Source organism: Mesoplodon mirus (genome assembly GCF_964341445.2).
Source record: "Mesoplodon mirus genome assembly, chromosome: 8".
NCBI classification, from domain to species: Eukaryota; Metazoa; Chordata; class Mammalia; order Artiodactyla; family Ziphiidae; genus Mesoplodon; species Mesoplodon mirus.
In genome coordinates this window covers 82,910,980-82,931,390 of record NC_138984.1, presented here as the reverse complement: position 1 = coordinate 82,931,390, position 20,411 = coordinate 82,910,980, and positions in this window count along the sequence as shown.

Sequence of the window (20,411 nt, the reverse complement as noted above, 5' to 3'; positions counted from 1 at the left end):
AAACGGTTTTTTCCTGACCACAGTGGTATGAAACTAAAAATCAATTACAGGAAGAAAAATGGGGAAAACACAAACACGTCAAGACTAAACAACATGCTACTAAAATAGATAACTAATAAGGACCTTCTGTATAGCACAGGGAACTCTACCCAATACTCTGTAATGGCCTATATGGGAAAAGAATCTAAAAAAGAGTGGATGTATGTATATGTATAACTGATTCACTTTGCTATACACTTGAAACTAACACAACATTGTAAATCAACTATACTTCAAAAACAAACAAACAGACAAACACTAGTGGGTAAATGAAGAAATCAAAGAGGAAATCAGAAAATACCTCAAGACAAATGAAAGTAAAAGCACAACTTTCCAAAGTCTATGGGGTGCAGCAAATGCAGTTCTAAGAGGGAAGTTTAAAGTGATAACACGCTTACTTCAAGAAACAAGAAAAATTAGAAATAAACAACATAACATCTAAAATAATTTGTAAAAGAACAAAGCCCCAAGTCACCAGAAAGAAAATAATAAATTTCAAAGAGAAACTAAATAATATAGAGACAAAAAAAGGAAAAGAAAAAAAAGATCTGTGAAACCAAGAGCTGTGTTTTTTGGGTTTTTTTTAAAGACAAAAAAAATTGATAAGGCTTATCAAGTAAAACAGAGAGGATCCAAGTAAATTAAGGAACAAAAGAGGAAAAATAGCAAATATCACAAAGATACAAAAAAAAATCATAAGAAAACTACAAACAGTTATATGCCAACAAATTGGATAACCTAGAAAAAAATGGGTAAATTTCTAGAACCATGCAATCTTCCAAGATTAAATCAGGAAGAAATAGACAATCTGAACAGATTAATCAATAGTAATGAAATTGAGTTTGTAATTTTTAAAAACCTCCCAGCAAACACAAGTCCAGGACCAGATGGCTTCACAGGGGAATTGTACCAAACATTCAGAAAAGAATTAATACGAATCTTTCCCAAACTCTTCCAAACACATTTTATGAGACCAGCATTAACCTGATACCAAAACCAGATAAGAATGCCACAAAAAAAGAAAATTACAGGTCAATATTCCTGATGAACATAGATGCAAAAGTCCTCAAAGAAATATTAAGCAAACTGAATTCAACAATACATTAAAAGGCTCATACACCATTATCAAGTTGGATTTATCCCAAGGATACAAGGAAGGTTCAACCTCCACAAACCAGTCAATGTGACACATCACATTAACAAAGGATTAAAATCATATGATCATTTCAGTTGATGCAGAAAAAGCATTTGACCAAGTTCAACATCCATTTATGATAAAAACTCTCAACAAAGTGGGTATAGTGGGAACGTATCTCAACATAACAAAGGCCATAAAAGACAAGCCTACAGGCAACATCATACTCAAGGTGGAAAGCTGAAAGCTTTTTCTCTAAGATCAGGAACAAGAAAAGGATGCCTACTCGTCACTTTTATTCAATATAAGAGCACTTAGCACTTATAAAAGGCATCCAAGTTGGAAAATAAGTAAAACTGTCACTATTTGCAGATGACATGATACTATATATAAAAGACCCTCAAGTCGCCACAAAAAAAACTATTAGAGTAAATGAATTCAGTAAAGTTGCAGGATACAAGATTGACATATAGAAATCTGTTGTTTTTCTATACACTAATAATGAACTTTCAGAGAAAGCAAAAAAACAGTCCAGTTTGAAATCACATGAAAAAAAATAAAATATCTAGGAATAAACTTAACCAAGGAAGTGAAAGGCCTATGCTCTGAAAATTATAAAACATTAGTGACAGAAGTTGAAGATGGTACAAAGAAATGGAAAGATATTTTGTGTTCATTGATTGGAAGAATAATATTGTTAAATGTTCATACTACCCAAAGCAATTTACAGATTTAATGCAATATCTATTAAAATGCCCAGGACATTTTCACAGAACTAGAAAAGATAATCCTAAAATTTATATGGAACCACAAAAGACCACAAATATCCAAAGAAATCTTGAGAAAAAGAACAAAACTGGAGGTATCACACTCCCAGACTTCAGACTACACTACAAAGCTACAGTAATTGAAACAGTATGGTATTGACACAAAAACAGACACATAGATTAAGGGCATAGGATAGAGAGCCTAGAAGTAAACCCACACTCTTAAGGTCAATTAATCTATAGCAAAGGAAGCAAGAATATTCAATGGAGAAAAGACAGTGGTGCTGGGAAAACTGGAAAGCTATGTGTAAAAGAATAAAATTACAACATTTTCTCACATCATATACAAAAATAAACTCAAAATGGATTAAAGACCTAAATGTAAGACCAGGAACCATAAAACTCCTAGAAAAAAAACAGAACAATCTTTGACATAAACAGTAATATTTTTTGGATCTCTTTTTAAGGTGAAGGAAACAAAAGCAAAAACAAACAAATGGGACCTTGTTAAACTTAATAGCTTTTGCACAGCAAAAGAAACCATCAACAAAATGAAAAGACAACCTACTGAATGAGAGAAAAATTTCCAAATGATACGACTGACAAGGGTTTAATATCCAAACTATATATAAAGAGCCCATACAACTAAATATTTAAAAAGAAATTAAAAGTGGGCAAAAGACCAGAATCGACATTTTTCCAAAGAAGATCTACAGATGGCCAACAGGTACACGTAAAGATGCTCAACATTGCTAGTCAGAGAAATTTCAATCAAAATCACAATGTGATATCACCTCACACCTGTCAGAGTGGCCATCATACAAAAGTCTACAAATTACAAATTTTGGTGAGGATATGGAGAAAAGGGAACCTTAATATACCATTGATGGGACTATAAATTTGTGCAACCACTATGGAAAACAACATGGAGTTTCCTCAGAAAACTAAAAATAGAACTAACATATGATTCAGCAGTTCCACTTCTGGATGCATATCCAAAGAAAATAAAAACACTGACTTGAAAAGATACATGTTCATAGCAGCATTATTTAGAAATAGCCAAGATATGGAAGCAACCTAAGTGTCCATCAATAGTTGAATGGATAAATGGAATATTACTCAGCCATGAAAAAGAATGAAATTTTGCCATTTGTAACATGGATGTGGCATTTACAATAACATAGATGCATCTGGAGGGTATTATGCTTAGTGAAATAAGTCAGAAAGAGAAAGACAGATACTGTATGTTATTACTTATATATGGAATCTAAAGAATAAAACAGATGAATGAATATAACCAAACAGAAATAGACTCACAGATATAGGGAACAAACTAGTGGTTACCAGTGGGGAGAGAGAAGGCAGGAGGAGCAAAATAGGGGTAGGGGATTAAGAGGTACAAATAAATACTATGTATAAACTAGAATAAGCTACAAAGATATGTTGTACAGCACGGGGAATACAGCTAATATTTTATAATGACTTTAAATGGAGTACAACCTATAAAAATATTGAATCACTATGTTGTACACCTGAAACTAATATAATATTGTAAATCAACTATACTTCAATAAAAATATAAGTGAGCATATCACATACTGGGATGCCAATGCTATTCTTGCATATTTTGGGGAAAGCCTGAATTTGGATTCCACACTCTTATTTTCCCATTCTAGAATATTGTATGAAGCTTGGTCATATAATCAAATTTGATTCACACATTAGTCCTGTGATAATGTGTATTTGTACACTAAGAAACAATGTAAGATCTATTTTTTATTGTGGGCTGTAGCCAAAAAGTTAACAGCCACTGTTTTGTTTTGTTTTGTTTTGCAGTATGCGGGCCTCTCACTATTGTGGCCTCTCCCCTTGTGGAGCACAGGCTCCGGATGCACAGGCTCAGCGGCCATGGCTCACAGGCACAGCCACTCTGCGGCATGTGAGATATTCCCGGACCGGGGCACGAACCCGTGTCCCCTGCATCGGCAGGCGGACTCTCAACCACTGTGCCACCAGGGAAGCCCCAACAGCCACTGTTTTAAGCTATTTTAAATGTTTGTTCTTGACGTTACTTGCAGCCAAAGGCCATCACTCTGATAAGCACTTTCCATCATCTCACTTAATCTTAAACAACTCTATTGATTAGGTTTTAGTGAAATAAGTCAGACAGAAAAAGATACTGTATGTTAATCATAATCTTAAACAACTCTATTGATTAAACTTAATCTTAAACATCTCACTTAATCTTAAACAAGTCTATTGATTAGGTTTTAATACCCCATCTTAAAGATGAGAATACTAAGGCTCAGAAATACTAAGTTGCCTAAGATAATACAGTAAGTATTGGAATATAAAGCAGGAATTTGAATAGACGTATATCTGGTTCTAAAGCCCACTTTCTTAATAGCTATATCAGACAACCTCCCTACATAATACAAGAGTGCCTTTATTGCAGGTTTGCTCTGGCCCAGGCACTAAACCAAAGACTTTTCCCACCTTACCTTGCTTAAGCCATGCAGGAGCTCTGGGAAATCAGTTTCATTATCCACCTTTTATAAATGAGGAAATAAATGTACCAAGATCTTCAGTAATCTCTCCAAGGTCAGCCAGGTAGTAAGTGACAGAGGGGAGTTGAACCCAAGTCGTTCCGACTCCAAAGCATTCTCATTATATCCCTTAGAGAGATGCCTAAGGGCAAATTCAGATTTTGTGGGTCCTGAAGTGTATACACTTTGGAGTAGGAAACTCTTAAGTTTTGTGTGCAAAATCATTCATAGAAAATTAGGTACTGAGTCACACAAAGGGACCTGAAGATTATTCCTGGTAATTCTGCCCCTGAGCCATAGATATTGCACTTGATTTACATTCATGATTTGTAGTATAACTAACTTTTATGTTCATCAGAACCTTTTGTGATGTGGCTTCCAAATCCAGGAAGGTAAGTAATTTTCCCAGAATCAAAGAATCAGAAATAGTTGTTTGAGAAGGGACAGTTTCAGTTTGATTCTTTATCTTAAAGTCTTTAAAAACCTAAAATAAGAAAACAAATTACATTCTTTTTACATTAATGAAATATCAAAACCAAAATGGCTTCTGCTCAGGCTTTGTTGCTGTCAGCATGACCTCACCCAAGTTCTATTCCACTAAGCCTCAGTCTACTCAATTTTATTTATTTATTTATTTATTTATTTATTTATTTATTTAATTTATTTTTGGCTGCGTTGTGTCTTTGTTGCTGCACATGGGCTTTCTCTAGTTGTGGTGAGTGGGGGCTACTCTTCATTGCGGTGTGCAGGCTTTTCTCATTGCAGTGGCTTCTCTCGTTGCAGAGCACGGGCCCTAGGCGCCGGGCTTCAGTAGTTGTGGTGTGAGGGCTCAGTAGTTGTGGCTTGTGGGCTCTAGAGTGCAGGCTCAGTAGTTATGGCGCATGGGCTTAGCTGCTCCGCAGCATGTGGGATCTTCCCAGACTAGGGCTCGAACCCGTGTCCTCTGCATTGGCAGGCAGATTCTTAACCACTCTGCCACCAGGGAAGTCCCTACTCAATTTTAGATTGAGGGGAATTAATTAGTTAATCATTAACTTCGTTTTCAACGTGAACATTCTAGGGACCTAATTGAGGCGAGGAACGAATAAACCACTTGCTGCTTGACTGAACTGGCCATCCATTCAGCTGTAACAGTTGAGCTGTTGGTGGAATTGCGTTTTCAACATTCCAATCAGCTAATTAGGATCTTTTGTTACAGCAAAGAGTCGTGTAGGGAGTCAGGACTCACCTACTGGAAGTTAAAAGGATGGTATGTTAATGAAGTTGATTGTGGTGATTATTTCATGATATATGTATATATCAAAAACGTCAAGTTGTACCCCTTAAATATACACAATTTTTATTTGTCAATTACACCTCCATAAAGCTGGGGAGCAAAAAAAGAGGTGGAGGGTCATTGTTCTACAACGCAGCTTTATTGCTTTCTGATTCTTCCCCCAGAGCCTCTTGAGAGCTGATGGGTGGGAAGCAGATAGCACAATCTTCAGGCTGCAGGAAGCATCACTCAGCTCTGGGCACCTTATCTTCATAAGTATTTTCTCTGAATGTTATATTAGCCAGTGGACATGGACTTAAAGTATTTTAAATATCTACATTTCTGGGGCTATACCCTAAGCACATGCACTCCGCAGGGGCCATTCCTCCAAGCTCTTTCTTTCTCCACAGAGCTCCCCTTACAGGAAAAGAGGCAGGACATAAGGTGGAAGGAGAGGCAGGGAGGGAGACACCTAACAAATGATCCCAACCACACACCCTGCCAACCCTGAATAACAGCAGGCACAGCATCCTGACTGACCCCAGGATCTAAGTCAAAACCAAAGTCTTGAAATTGCATATTCCTAATATTTCTAACATGTTTGTTCTCTGAATAGTTAATATTAAAATTATTAAAAATAGTTACCATTACCTAAAATAGTAACCCGAGTAACTATATTCTAGGTGCTTTTCATACATATTATATCTTCATCTTATAACTATGCCAAGTAGGTATGCCTATGTCCAATTTACAGATAAAAGAAATGAAATTCAGAGAAGTTAAGTAACTTATCCAAGGTCAACAGCTAGTAAACGGCAGTGCTGGAATTTGAACTTGCCTGTATCTTTCTACCACATCACTTTGCCTCTCAGTTAAATCTGCATTTTCCCTGTATTGCTTAAAATGTTATTTGATTGCCTTTCAATCCAGTAGAGTATAAGTTTCTTACAGGGGCTGTTTCAAATGAAGCTTGTAATATTAAATTGTCTGGTACAATTTACACTCAATATGTGTTGGAAAATCAAAAAAAAAAAGTCCATCAGGAGAAATATATTGTTGAAAACCAATGACTGCAGTCAGACCAGCAAAGAATCCAAGCTATAAAAAGTACAAATGGTAGTTGCAGGCTGATCAAGAAAAGGACAGTCTGGCTGGGAAGTAGCATTTTCAGCTGTTCCTCTATGTTGGCAGCCTTTCAAAGCCACACAACCATTAAATGCATTAGTATAAGGAAGACTGTGATAACACCACAGTCAGCTGTGCAAAATGAATCTAAGAGTGACTGACAGATAAGTAGAATTGAAGTAGCAAATTGCTAAAAAGATCAGCCCAGAACTGTGAAACATAAAATGATACTTCAGTGTGGGTTAAAAGAGAAAGAGTTGACTTGTCCATCACTAGAGCCACTTTGGGAGATCAGTCAAGTATTTCTTGAACTTCTCAGAACCAGCAGGGATATCTATACTGAATAAGGTTAAACTTCTCCTTGAAGTATCACCTGGACAATGCTCACTACCATACAAAGATCATCTTTGAGTCTAAATCACTTCTGTCTCCTGTATATAGCTCTTTCCCTTCATCAGGAAGATAGGAGACTGGTTTTTAAACAATGATATAATGTTGGGCTCTATATGGTAGAGCTCTGTAAATTTCAGGAAATAGTTTGGGGTTGCCTCTGAAAAAGAGTATCATCAGTGTCTGGGCTCCATTTGTACAAGGAGACTTTGCATTTGCTCATGGTAGACATGGCTAATCAATCACAGTTATCTTCACTGAGCCTCAGTATTTTTCAATACAGCAATTCAGACAACCCCGACTAATTAGGCACTTATGAAGTGAGCTAAGCCATGAAAACAAGAGCCTCATGCCTATTTTATTAACAACTTTACACACAAGACAGCATAATTATGCAATAATTGTTGAATGAATGAATGTCATGGCTGACTTATACCAATTCTCTCAAATTTAGACTCATTGAATATACTTCTTAAAAGATCACAGGATTTTGGAATCATCTAATCTAATCTCCTGGCAATCATCCTTGGAACCCAAGCTTTCTAACTCCCAGCATTGTATTTCTTATACTCTACATAAAAAGAATTTCCCTTATTATTAAAGGAGAAAGAGCTTGAAAATATGAGACCAGACAGTTTTCTGAGTGGGCCAGGGTTTGTGTTTTTGAAGGTTTTAATCAGAGAGAATACGTTAAATGTAAGGTGATACCAAAAATATGACCCTCAGAAACTCCTGGTCTGGAATAAGCACATAAGTACACAGGGAGGTAATTTGATAAAGTTTCACCAAATCACCTTGAAACTTTTAGTTGCAGAGAAATGTTTAATTTTTCAACAATGACTGAGCAAGGGAAAGTTCTCTACACCTATGTTCTGTGTTGAAGACTGTTGAGGCTTTGTATTCATTCCTTATCCTTGAGTTTGCAACTGATGGTGATGAGGTGGCCGTATTTGGAAAGCCAACCTCAAAGAAGCCCATTGACCAAAGCCAATCCAAAATGAGGAAAGAGAGCCAAGCACTCATCTGTGATGACTTTTTCCTCAAACACATTATTCAAAGAGCAGCATTTTGTCCACCTAGCTCAGAACACATGAGGATGAAAGTGTCGATTTCAATATTTTTTCAACTTCCTTTTCTTATACGGATATAAAGCTCTTATTACCTTGTACTGATCTTGAGAAGATAGTTACTGGTCTACAAACAAATTCTTCCATACAAGTTGAATCCTCTGTCTCCCTTTCCCCATTTGTGTTTTGTTCCAAAGACCCCCTTGCTGTCCTGGGAGTAGAAGTGGAGAGCTAAGGATCCTTCAGTTGTCTGAAGATGATGGCTCCCATCATCTCTATGACCTCATCTCTTACCATCCTCCTCTATGCTCTCTTGACTTCAGCCACATTGGCCTCCCTGCTATTTGTTCCTTTAACACACCAGGCACTGCTTTATCCATTCCTTCAGAGACAGGGTTCTCCCAGACCCCCTTGGCTAATTCTCTCTTCTTCTCTAAGTCTTTGCATAAATGTTACTTTCTCAGTGAGGCCTCCCCAAACTCCACATTTAAAATTACAACCTTCAACCCAATTACCTGGCACTCTTAATCCCCCCTACTCTGCTGCTTTTTTCCCCAAAGCACATATCACCCTCCAACAGTCTATAAAATGTACTTATTAGGTCTAGTATATATTCTCTCATTCTGCCCTCCAAGGTTAAAGATCTTTGTTTATTAATGCATTTAAACTCCCAGAACAGTAATGAGGATATTATAGGTTCGCAAATACTTGTTGATGAATAAATAAATGAATTCTTAAGAAAAAACTTAGGAAAAGCTGTGAAACAACAGCAACAGCTCAGAGAAGCTAACCAAGGGAGCTCCATCTGGAGCTTTTTATGTTCTCTTTCCACTCAGCCTGAGATTTTACCAGTTATAGATTTATTTGCCATAAGGGATATTATCTTTTTTTAACATCTTTATTGGAGTATAATTGCTTTATAATGGTGTGTTAGTTTCTTCTTTATAACAGTGAATCAGCTATACATATACATATATCCCCATATCTCCTCCCTCTTGCATCTCCCTCTCACCCTCCCTATCCCACCCCTCTGGGTGGACAGAGAGCACCGAGCTGATCTCCCTGTGCTATGCGGCTGCTTCCCACTAGCTATCTATTTTACATTTGCTAGTGTATATATGTCCATGCCATTCTCTCACTTCGTCCCAGCTTACCCTTCCCCCTCCCCATGTCCTCAAGTCCATTCTCTACGTCTGCATCTTTATTCCTGTCCTGCCCCTAGGTTCTTCAGAACCATTTTTTTTCTTTTTTAGATTCCATATAAGGGATATTATCTTTTAAAATGCAAATACTGTGGTGTTTGTGCTAAGGACTGTCAGTTACTAACACATTATTGTGAATCAGTTTGAGTTCAGTCACTCTCTCCCAGTTTCTAATGGAGACCAGCTTCCTGATGAGGACAAGAATGGTAGAGGAAGCTAGGACATTTTGGAACACAATGACTTTAGGGAGTATGGAAGTCCTTGGTGGGCACCAGAGTGGGTAGGTTTAAGGCAGTATAATAGGGCTCAGCCTCTAGGGATGGGAATCCACATTTACATATTAATGTTTAGTTTCTGTGATGATCTTTTCAAAATCCCTCAAAGAAAAGTTTGTTTAGATCAATGACCTCCTCCCCTTAAATCAATAAGTTCTGTTGGCCAAGTAGAGCCTACTTCCCAAAATGCTCCCAGCAGTAGCTTGTTTAAAGGAATAAATGGGAACAGGGATGGGCATTTGGTTTCCTGGATCTCTCACTGTGTCTCTTGCCAAGAGGCTAAACATGCTTATCAGATTTGCTTCATCTAGAAAGAATGGTTCTATGTTTCCCTTGCAGCTCTCTACAGGCTGGTCCAGCTGATTAGCTATCCAGATTTCACTGCCCAACACTGTGGCACTTCTATAATTTATTTGGCTGCCATGAATAACATAAACATTATAGCCTACACAAACATCACTTTATGGGTATTTTATGACTGTTAGATTGTTGATGGTCAAGCTGTTTTCAGAGTCTACACATCAGTCCGTAGTGTCCAGGGGTTTCAGACCCAATCAAAGATCTGAACCAAACAACTTTGGGATAATGGTGAGGGGCTGTGTGGGGTTGGTATAAGCAGTGGTGCATTGAACTCAAGCTTAAAAGTTTGTGGCCATTAAAGTTATTCATATACTAAGGCTGCAGAAGCTTTATGAAATCATTTTCCTCCCATCTTTCCTGGATACCAAATGATTATTTGTAGTGCAATTTGAGATTTGAGAAAACAAGAAAGGATAGGATGAGAAAGCTATTGACTCTCAAGGCATTGTGTCCCTGTGAGTCAAATGGAGGGGTGTCTTTACAGAAAAGCTGAAAATTCCTCTGCAGATTCTTCTGGATTAAAAGTCTTCTACAATAAATAATAATAACAGCTACCATTTACAGAATGTGTACTCCTTGTCAAGCACTGTATATGTAAGGTTGCATTTAATCCTCATGATAGCTCCCTAGAGATGGGTGTTATCTTTATTCTACAGATGAAACAAATATCTCATTGGATATCTGCCCAGGCTCCCCAAATAAGGAAGGGGCAGAATCAGAGCCCAAATTAGTGGCTGAGCTAACATGCATGTGCTTCCTCACTTCATTATACTATCCCCACAGAGGAACCATGAAGGGTATCTGGGTCTCCTGGCTCTGTCTATACAGAGTGTATTTCAAGATAGTTGTTTTACACTAGAAATTTCCCCCATTAGAGCGTGGAGTCAGCTTTCAGATTGAGAATTCCCTTCATCTTTGTCTTCTTATCAAGCCCTGTGACCAGAAGAGTGGTGTGGACTCCACCTCTTCCTCCCATCTGGGCAACCAGCTGCCCACAGAAAACATACATTCTTCTCTGCTGCTCAGTGCCATAAGCTTCACATGGAGAGGGCTGCAGATTATACCTGGAGAGCGAAGGCATCAAGATGGCGACATAGGTCATCCCTGACTGTGCTCCCCCTCACAAGAAGAACAACAACTCTTCATGAACAAGACAGCATTAAGGGAATCCTAGAACATGGGGGTGAGGCTGAAGCACCCTCCTCCACCATAGAGACCAAGACACACTGCATTAGAAGGATAAGAGAAGCAGTTACACGTGACTGCATTGCCTCTCCCTCGGGCCAGCACAGCACCCTTTTGAGAAGTCTCCCTAGTGCCTTTGATTCCTCCAATGGGAAAAGAGCACAGGGGTTTCAATCCTCTCTCCCAACACTGTGGGTCACTTTGTGGGAGCCCCTACTCTGGTCTCCCCCTTGCGGATTGCAGGAGAATCACTGGGAATCTGAAACTATGATAGAGAAGGGGTAAGGGACTCGCAACAACCAGCACTAGGATCTTGGCAGATGGAGCTCATTATCAAACAGCAACTTTGATCACCTGTAGACCCAAGTTGGTGGTCCACTCTGACCAGGGAACCCACTGGGAGGCAGAACTGCCTGCCTCTATGTCCTCAAATGAGGAATTTTACCATTCTTATAGTCTGGTTTGCCTACACCCATGAAAAAAACCGAGTCATAGCCCCACTCACTGGGGAGAGTGTTGCCTGACCCCATCTGGCCAGAGGGGTTGGTAAGAGCACCTAGGAGCTGGGTAGCCCAGCACTGCTCTAGCTGAGAGGTGAGTGGGAGCCAACTGCCCACAGAGCAAAGCCAGTACAGGGAGTTCTTCCACTACGCCCAGGCAGAGGATTCATTCATAGCCAAGGCTGACGGTAGCTCAACCCCTCGCAACCAGAAAGCCTGCTTGGAAAAAATTGGAGAGGCCTGGAGTGGCCCCTCTCTGTTCCACCAGACAGGGGAATGGAAACACAGCAGCCCTACCTGCTGTAGAAGGTGTTTCCTAGTCCCATCTGTCAAGAAGGGCTAGTGAGAACACCTGGAGCCTGCATAACCCAGAAATGTTTGAGTTAAGGGACTGGCAGACATAGCCAATAATGTGCAGAGCAGAGCCAGTGGCCCTTTTTGGCCAGGGAACTTGGGGCATGGGTTGGCTTAAGGCAACAAATAAAGAGCTTTACCAGTTTTAGAGCTGCTCTTCCAATGCTCCTGGGCAGGGAAACAAATTCATAGCCCCACTCACTGCTGAATACCACTCATTGTCTTCAGCCTGCCTGACCAGGAACCTAACTAGAGCACATGGGATGCAGTGTAGCCCATCCAACAGGCCTGCTTACACTGACACTTGAACAGAGAGCATAGCTCATGGCTTTGTCTGCAGGACAAAACTGGTGACCTAACCTGACCAGAGAATTAAGTGTACACTCTTGCCTGACATGGGTCTCCAAACAATGTGTGTTAGAGGCCCTGGGCCCCATCCTACTGCCCTGCCATAGCAAGGAAGCTAATTCATAGCCCCATCTACTACTGAATATAGTAGTCAGTCCCAATGATCTAGAAAGCCTGACCAGAGAATCCAGGCAAACATGGAGCCCATTCTATAACCTCACTTGAGAACCAAGCCAGCAGCACTCAACTAATGGGGTCCCCATCCCCAGTCAAAGAGCTTGAACAGTTGCCTTGCCTCCAGATAAACCATAATAGCAGGTCCCACCTGCCCAAGAATATTACCAGCAGACACACCCACAACCCAAACTGAGCTGGCTAGTGAAAATCTGTCTCTGTCAATGCAAACCTGTAATGTCTAATTACTCAAATGTGCAGATAATGACATAAGGATTCAAGGGTCACAAAAAATCATGTAAACATGACATCAAAGGAAACAAGTAAAGCTCCAACAACTGATGCTAAAGAAATGGAGATCTATGAACTTTCAAAGAGTTCAGAATAATCCTCTTTTTTGTTGGTTGTTTTTTTTTGTTTTTTTTTAACATCTTTATTGGAGTAAAATTGCTTGACAATGGTGTGTTAGTTTCTGCTTTATAACAAAGTGAATCAGTTATACATATACATATGTTCCCATATCTCTTCCCTCTTGTGTCTCCCTCCCTCCCACCCTCCCTATCCCACACCTCTAGGTGGTCACAAAGCACTGAGCTGATCTCCCTGTGCTATGCGGCTGCTTCCCACTAGCTATCTATTTTACGTTTGGTGGTGTATATATGTCCATGCCACTCTCTCACTTTGTCACAGCTTACCCTTCCCCCTCCCCATATCCTCAAGTCCATTCTCTAGTAGGTCTGTGTCTTTATTCTCGTCTTACCCCTAGGTTCTTCATGACCTTTTTTTGTGTGTGTGTGAACTATAAGAACATGCAGACAGACAACTAAGCAAAATAAGAAAAATGCATGAACAAAACAAGAAGCTGGGCAAAGAAGTAGAAACCATTAAAAAAAAAAAACCTACAGTTGAAAAATATAGTAACTAAACTGAAGAATACAATAAAAAGTTTAAAAAGCAAATTTGAAAATGCAGAACTAGTGAAATAGAGGATAAGGAATTTGAAGTTACCTTATCAGAGGAACAAAAAGAAAAATAAAAAAGATGAAGAAAGCCTAAGGGACATATAGGACACAATTGAAAAAACAATATTCACATTATGGGATTTCCAGAAGGAGAAAACAGAAAAGGACAGAAAGTATATTTAAAGCAATAACAGCTGAAAACTTCCCAAACCTAGAACCAGAAGCTGGAAGCCTCAGCATGAGATAAGGCCTGAAAACCAACTGGACTGGAGGTCAGTGACACCTACCAGACCACCCACAGTAGTTAGTCTGCCACAACGGAAGGACCCATGTAGCCCACATAGGGGATATCCCTAGAGCATATACCTCTGGTGACCAGAGGGGAGTGTGTAGCTGGTATGTAGCCTACCAGCTACATACATCCTTTTTATAGGATGTCTCCTATGAAAAACCACTTCTGCGAGGTCAGGAAATGTAAACCTACCAGATACATAGAAATAAAAACAGCAATTAGGCAAAATGAGGCAACAGAGGAACATGTTTCAAACAAAGGAACAAGATAAAACCCCAGAACAACAACTAAGTGAAGTGGAAATAGGCAATCTACTCAATAGAGAGTTCAAGGTAATGATCATAAAAGATCAAAGAGCTTGAGAGAAGAATGGATGAACAGAGTGAGAAGTTAGAAGTTTTTAAACAAAGAGTAAGAAAATATAAAGAAGAACCAAACAGAGATGAATAATACAATAACTGAAATGAGAAACACACTAGAAGTAATCCACAGTAGATTAAATGATACAGAGGAATGGATCAGTGAGCTGGAAGAGGGAGTAATGGAAATCACTGAAGCCAAACAGAAAAAAGAAAAAAGAATAAAAAGAAATGAGGACAGCTTAAGAGACCTTTGGGACAACATCAAGCATACTAACACTCGCATTGTATGGGTCCCAGAAAGAAAAAAGAGAGGGGCAGAGAATATGTTTCAAGACATAATAGCTGAAGCCGGGAGGGAGTCCGGGAAAACTCTGGAGCTGCCGAAGAGGCAAGAGACTTTTTCTTCCCTCTTGGTTTCCTGGTGCGCGAGGAGAGGGGATTAAGAGCGCTGCTTAAAGGGGCTCCACAGACGGGCGCGAGTCGCGACTGAAAGCGCGGAGCCCAGTGACAGGCGTGGGACGCTGGGGCTGCTGCTGCCGCCGCCAAGAAGCCTGTGTGCGAGCGCAGGTCACTGCCCACACCGCCCTTCCGGGAGCCTGTGCAGCCCGCCACTGCCGGGGTCCCGGGATCCAGGGGCGGATTCCCTGGGAGAACGCACGGTGCGCCTCGGGCTGGTGCAACGTCACGCCGACCTCTGCCGCTGCAGGCTCGCCCCGCACTCCGTGCCCCTCCCTCCCGCCCGGCCTGAGTGAGCCAGAGTCCCCAAAGAGGCTGCTCCTTTAACCCTGTCCTGTCTGAGCGAAGAACAGACGCCCTCCGGCGACCTACACGCAGAGGCGAGGCCAAATCCAAAGCTGAGACCCAGGAGCTGTGAGAACAAAGAAGAGAAAGGGAAACCTCTCCCAGCAGCCTCAGAAGCAGCGGATTAAAGCTCCACAATCAACTTGATGTACCCTGCATCTGTGGAATACATGAATAGACAACACATCATCCCAAATTGAGGAGCCCGGAGTCAGTGCTGTGCCTCTGAGGTGGGAGAGCCAACTTCAGGACACTGGTCCACAAGAGACCTCCCAGCTCCACATAATATCAAACGGCGAAAATCTTCCAGAGATCTCCATCTCAACACCAGCACCCAGCTTCACTCAACGACCAGCAAGCTACAGTGCTGGACACCCTATGCCAAACAACTAGCAAGACAGGAACACAACGCCACCCATTAGCAGAGAGGTGGCCTAAAATCATAAAAAGTCCACAGACACCCCAAAACACACCACCAGACGTGGACCTGCCCACCAGAAAGACAAGATCCAGCCTCATCCACCAGAACACAGGCACTAGTCCCCTCCACCAGGAAGCCTACACAACCCACTAAACCAACCTTAGCCACTGGGGACAGACACCAAAAACAACGGGAACTATGAACCTGCAGCCTGCAAAAAGGAGACCCCAAACACAGTAACATAAGCAAAATGAGAAGACAGAAAAACACACAGCAGGAGAAGGAGCAAGATAAAAACCCACCAGACCTAACAAATGAAGAGGTAATAGGCAGTCTACCTGAAAAAGAATTCAGAATAATGATGGTAAAGATGATCCAAGATTCTATTTCCCAGATCCAAAATCTTGGAAATAGAATAGACAAAATGCAAGAAACAGTTAACAAGGACCTAGAAGAACTAAAGATGAATCAAGCATCGATTAAAAACACAATACATGAAATAAAAAATACTCTAGATGGGATCAATAGCAGGATAACTGAGGCAGAAGAACGGATAAGTGAGGTGGAAGATAAAATAGTGGAAATAACTGCTGCAGAGCAAAATAAAGAAAAAAGAATGAAAAGAACAGAGGACAGTCTCAGAGACCTCTGGGACAACATTAAATGCACCAACATTCGAATTATAGGGGTTCTAGAAGAAGAAGAGAAAAAGAAAGGGACTGAGAAAATATTTGAAGAGATTATAGTTGAAAACTTCCCTAATATGGGAAAGGAAATAGTTAATCAAGTCCAGGAGGCACAGAGAGTCCCATACAGAATAAATCCAAGGAGAAATACGCCAAGACACATATTAATCAAACTGTCAAAAATTAAACACAAAGAAATCATATTAAAAGCAGCAAGGCAAAAACAACAAATAACACACAAGGGAATCCCCATCAGGATAACAGCTGATCTCTCAGCAGAAACTCTACAAGCCAGAAGGGAGTGGCAGGACATAATTAAAGTGATGAAGGAGAAAAACCTGCAACCAAGATTACTCTACCCAGCAAGGATCTCATTCAGATTTGATGGAGAAATTAAAACGTTTAAAGACAAGCAAAAGCTGAGAGAGTTCAGCACCACCAAACCAGCTTTACAACAAATGCTAAAGGAACTTCTCTAGGCAAGAAACACAACAGAAGGAAAAGACCTACAATGACGAACCCAAAACAATTAAGAAAATGGGAATAGGAACATACATATCGATAATTACCTTAAATGTAAATGGACTAAATGCTCCCACCAAAAGACACAGATTGGCTGAATGGATACAAAAACAAGACCCATATATATGCTGTCTACAAGAGACCCACTTCAGACCTAGAGACACATACAGACTGAAAGTAAGGGGATGGAAAAAGATATTCCATGCAAATGGAAACCAAAAGAAAGCTGGAGTAGCAATTCTCATATCAGACAAAATAGACTTTAAAATAAAGACTACTAGAAGAGACAAAGAAGGACACTACATAATGATCAAGGGATCGAGCCAAGAAGAAGATATAACAATTGTAAATATTTATGCACCAAACATAGGAGCACCTCAATACATAAGGCAAATACTAACAGCCATAAAAGGAGAAATCGACAGTAACACACTCATAGTAGGGGACTTTAACACCCCACTTTCACCAATGGACAGATCATCCAAAACGAAAATAAATAAGGAAACACAAGCTTTAAATGATACATTAAACAAGATGGACTTAATTGATATTTATAGGACATTCCATCCAAAAACAACAGAATACACATTTTTCTCAAGTGCTCATGGAACATTCTCCAGGATAGATCATATCTTGGGTCACAAATCAAGCCTTGGTAAATTTAAGAAAATTGAAATTGTATCAAGTATCTTTTCCGACCACAATGCTATGAGACTAGATATCAATTACAGGAAAAGAGCTGTAAAAAATACAAACACATGGAGGCTAAACAATACACTACTTAATAATGAAGTGATCACTGAAGAAATCAAAGAGGAAATTAAAAAATACCTAGAAACAAATGACAATGGAGACACGACGACCCAAAACCTATGGGATGCAGCAAAAGCAGTTCTAAGAGGGAAGTTTATAGCAATACAATCCCACCTTAAGAAACATGAAACATCTCGAATAAACAACCTAACCTTGCACCTAAAGCAATTAGAGAAAGAAGAACAAAAACATCCCAAAGTTAGCAGAAGGAAAGAAATCATAAAAATCAGATCAGAAATAAATGAAAAAGAAATGAAGGAAACGATAGCAAAGATCAATAAAACTAAAAGCTGGTTCTTTGAGAAGATAAACAAAATTGATAAAACATTAGCCAGACTCATCAAGAAAAAAAGGGAGAAGACTCAAATCAATAGAATTAGAAATGAAAAAGGAGAAGTAACAACTGACACTGCAGAAATACAAAAGATCATGAGAGATTACTATAAGCAACTCTATGCCAATAAAATGGACAACCTGGAAGAAATGGACAAATTCTTAGAAATGCACAACCTGCCAAGACTGAATCAGGAAGAAATAGAAAATATGAACAGACCAATCACAAGCACTGAAATTGAAACTGTGATAAAAAATCTTCCAACAAACCAAAGCCCAGGACCAGATGGCTTCACAGGCGAATTCTATCAAGCATTTAGAGAAGAGCTAACACCTATCCTTCTGAAACTCTTCCAAAATATAGCAGAGGGAGGAACACTCCCAAACTCATTCTACGAGGCCACCATCACCTTGATACCAAAACCAGACAAGGATGTCACAAAGAAAGAAAACTACAGGCCAATATCACTGATGAACATAGATGCAAAAATCCTCAACAAAATACTAGCAAACAGAATCCAACAGCACATTAAAAGGATCATACACCATGATCAAGTGGGGTTTATTCCAGGAATGCAAGGATTCTTCAATATACGCAAATCAATCAATGTGATACACCATATTAACAAATTGAAGGAGAAAAACCATATGATCATCTCAATAGATGCAGAGAAAGCTTTTGACAAAATTCAACACCCATTTATGATAAAAACCCTGCAGAAAGTAGGCATAGAGGGAACTTTCCTCAACATAATAAAGGCCATATATGACAAATCCACAGCCAGCATCGTCCTCAATGGTGAAAAACTGAAACCATTTCCACTAAGATCAGGAACAAGACAAGGTTGCCCACTTTCACCACTCTTATTCAACCTAGTTTTGGAAGTTTTAGCCACAGCAATCAGGGAACAAAAGGAAATAAAAGGAATCCAAATTGGAAAAGAAGAAGTAAATCTGTCACTGTTGGCAGATGACATGATACTATACATAGAGAATCCTAAAGAGGCTACCAGAAAACTACTAGAGTTAATCAATGAATTTGGTAAAGTTGCAGGATACAAAATTAATGCACAGAAATCTCTGGCATTCCTATATACTGATGATGAAAAATCTGAAAGTGAAATCAAGGAAACACTCCCATTTACCATTGCAACAAAAAGAATAAAATATATAGGAATAAACCTACCTAAGGAGACAAAAGACCTGTATGCAGAAAATTATAAGACACTGATGAAAGAAATTAAAGATGATACAAATAGATGGAGAGATGTACCATGTTCTTGGATTGGAAGAATCAACATTGTGAAAATGACTCTACTACCCAAAGCAATCTACAGGTTCAATGCAATCCCTATCAAACTACCACTGGCATTTTTCACAGAACTAGAACAAAAAATTTCACAATTTGTATGGAAACACAAAAGACCCCGAATAGCCAAAGCAATCTTGAGAACGAAAAATGGAGCTGGAGGAATCAGGCTCCCTGACTTCAGACTATACTACAAAGCTACAGTAATCAAGACAGTATGGTACTGGCACAGAAACAGAAAGATAGATCAATGGAACAGGATAGAAAGCCCAGAGTTAAACCCACGGACATATGGTCACCTTATCTTTGATAAAGGAGGCAGGAATGTACAGTGGAGAAAGGACAGTCTCTTCAATAAGTGGTGCTGGGAAAACTGGATAGGGACATGTAAAAGTATGAGATTAGATCACTCCCTAACACCATACACAAAAATAAGCTCAAAATGGATTAAAGACCTAAATGTAAGGCCAGACACTACCAAACTCTTAGAGGAAAACATAGGCAGAACACTCTATGACATAAATCACAGCAAGATCCTTTTTGACCCACCTCCTAGAGAAATGGAAATAAAGACAAAAATAAACACATGGGACCTAATGAAACTTCAAAGCTTTTGCACAGCAAAGGAAACCATAAACAAGACCAAAAGACAACCCTCAGAATGGGAGAAAATATTTGCAAATGAAGCAACTGACAAAGGATTAATCTCCAAAATTTATAAGCAGCTCATGCAGCTCAATAACAAAAAAACAAACAACCCAATCCAAAAATGGGCAGAAGACCTAAATAGACATTTCTCCACAGAAGATATACAGACTGCCAACAAACACATGAAAGGATGCTCAACATCTTTACTCATTAGAGAAATGCAAATCAAAACTACAATGAGATATCATCTCACACCAGTCAGAATGGCCATCATCAGAAAATCTAGAAACAATAAATGCTGGAGAGGGTGTGGAAAAAAGGGAACACTCTTGCACTGCTGGTGGGAATGTGAATTGGTACAGCCGCTATGGAGAACGGTATGGAGGTTCCTTAAAAAACTACAAATAGAACTACCATATGACCCAGCAATCCCACTACTGGGCATATACCCTGAGAAAACCATAATTCAAAAAGAGACATGTACCAAAATGTTCATAGCAGCCCTATTTACAATAGCCCGGAGATGGAAACAACCTAAGT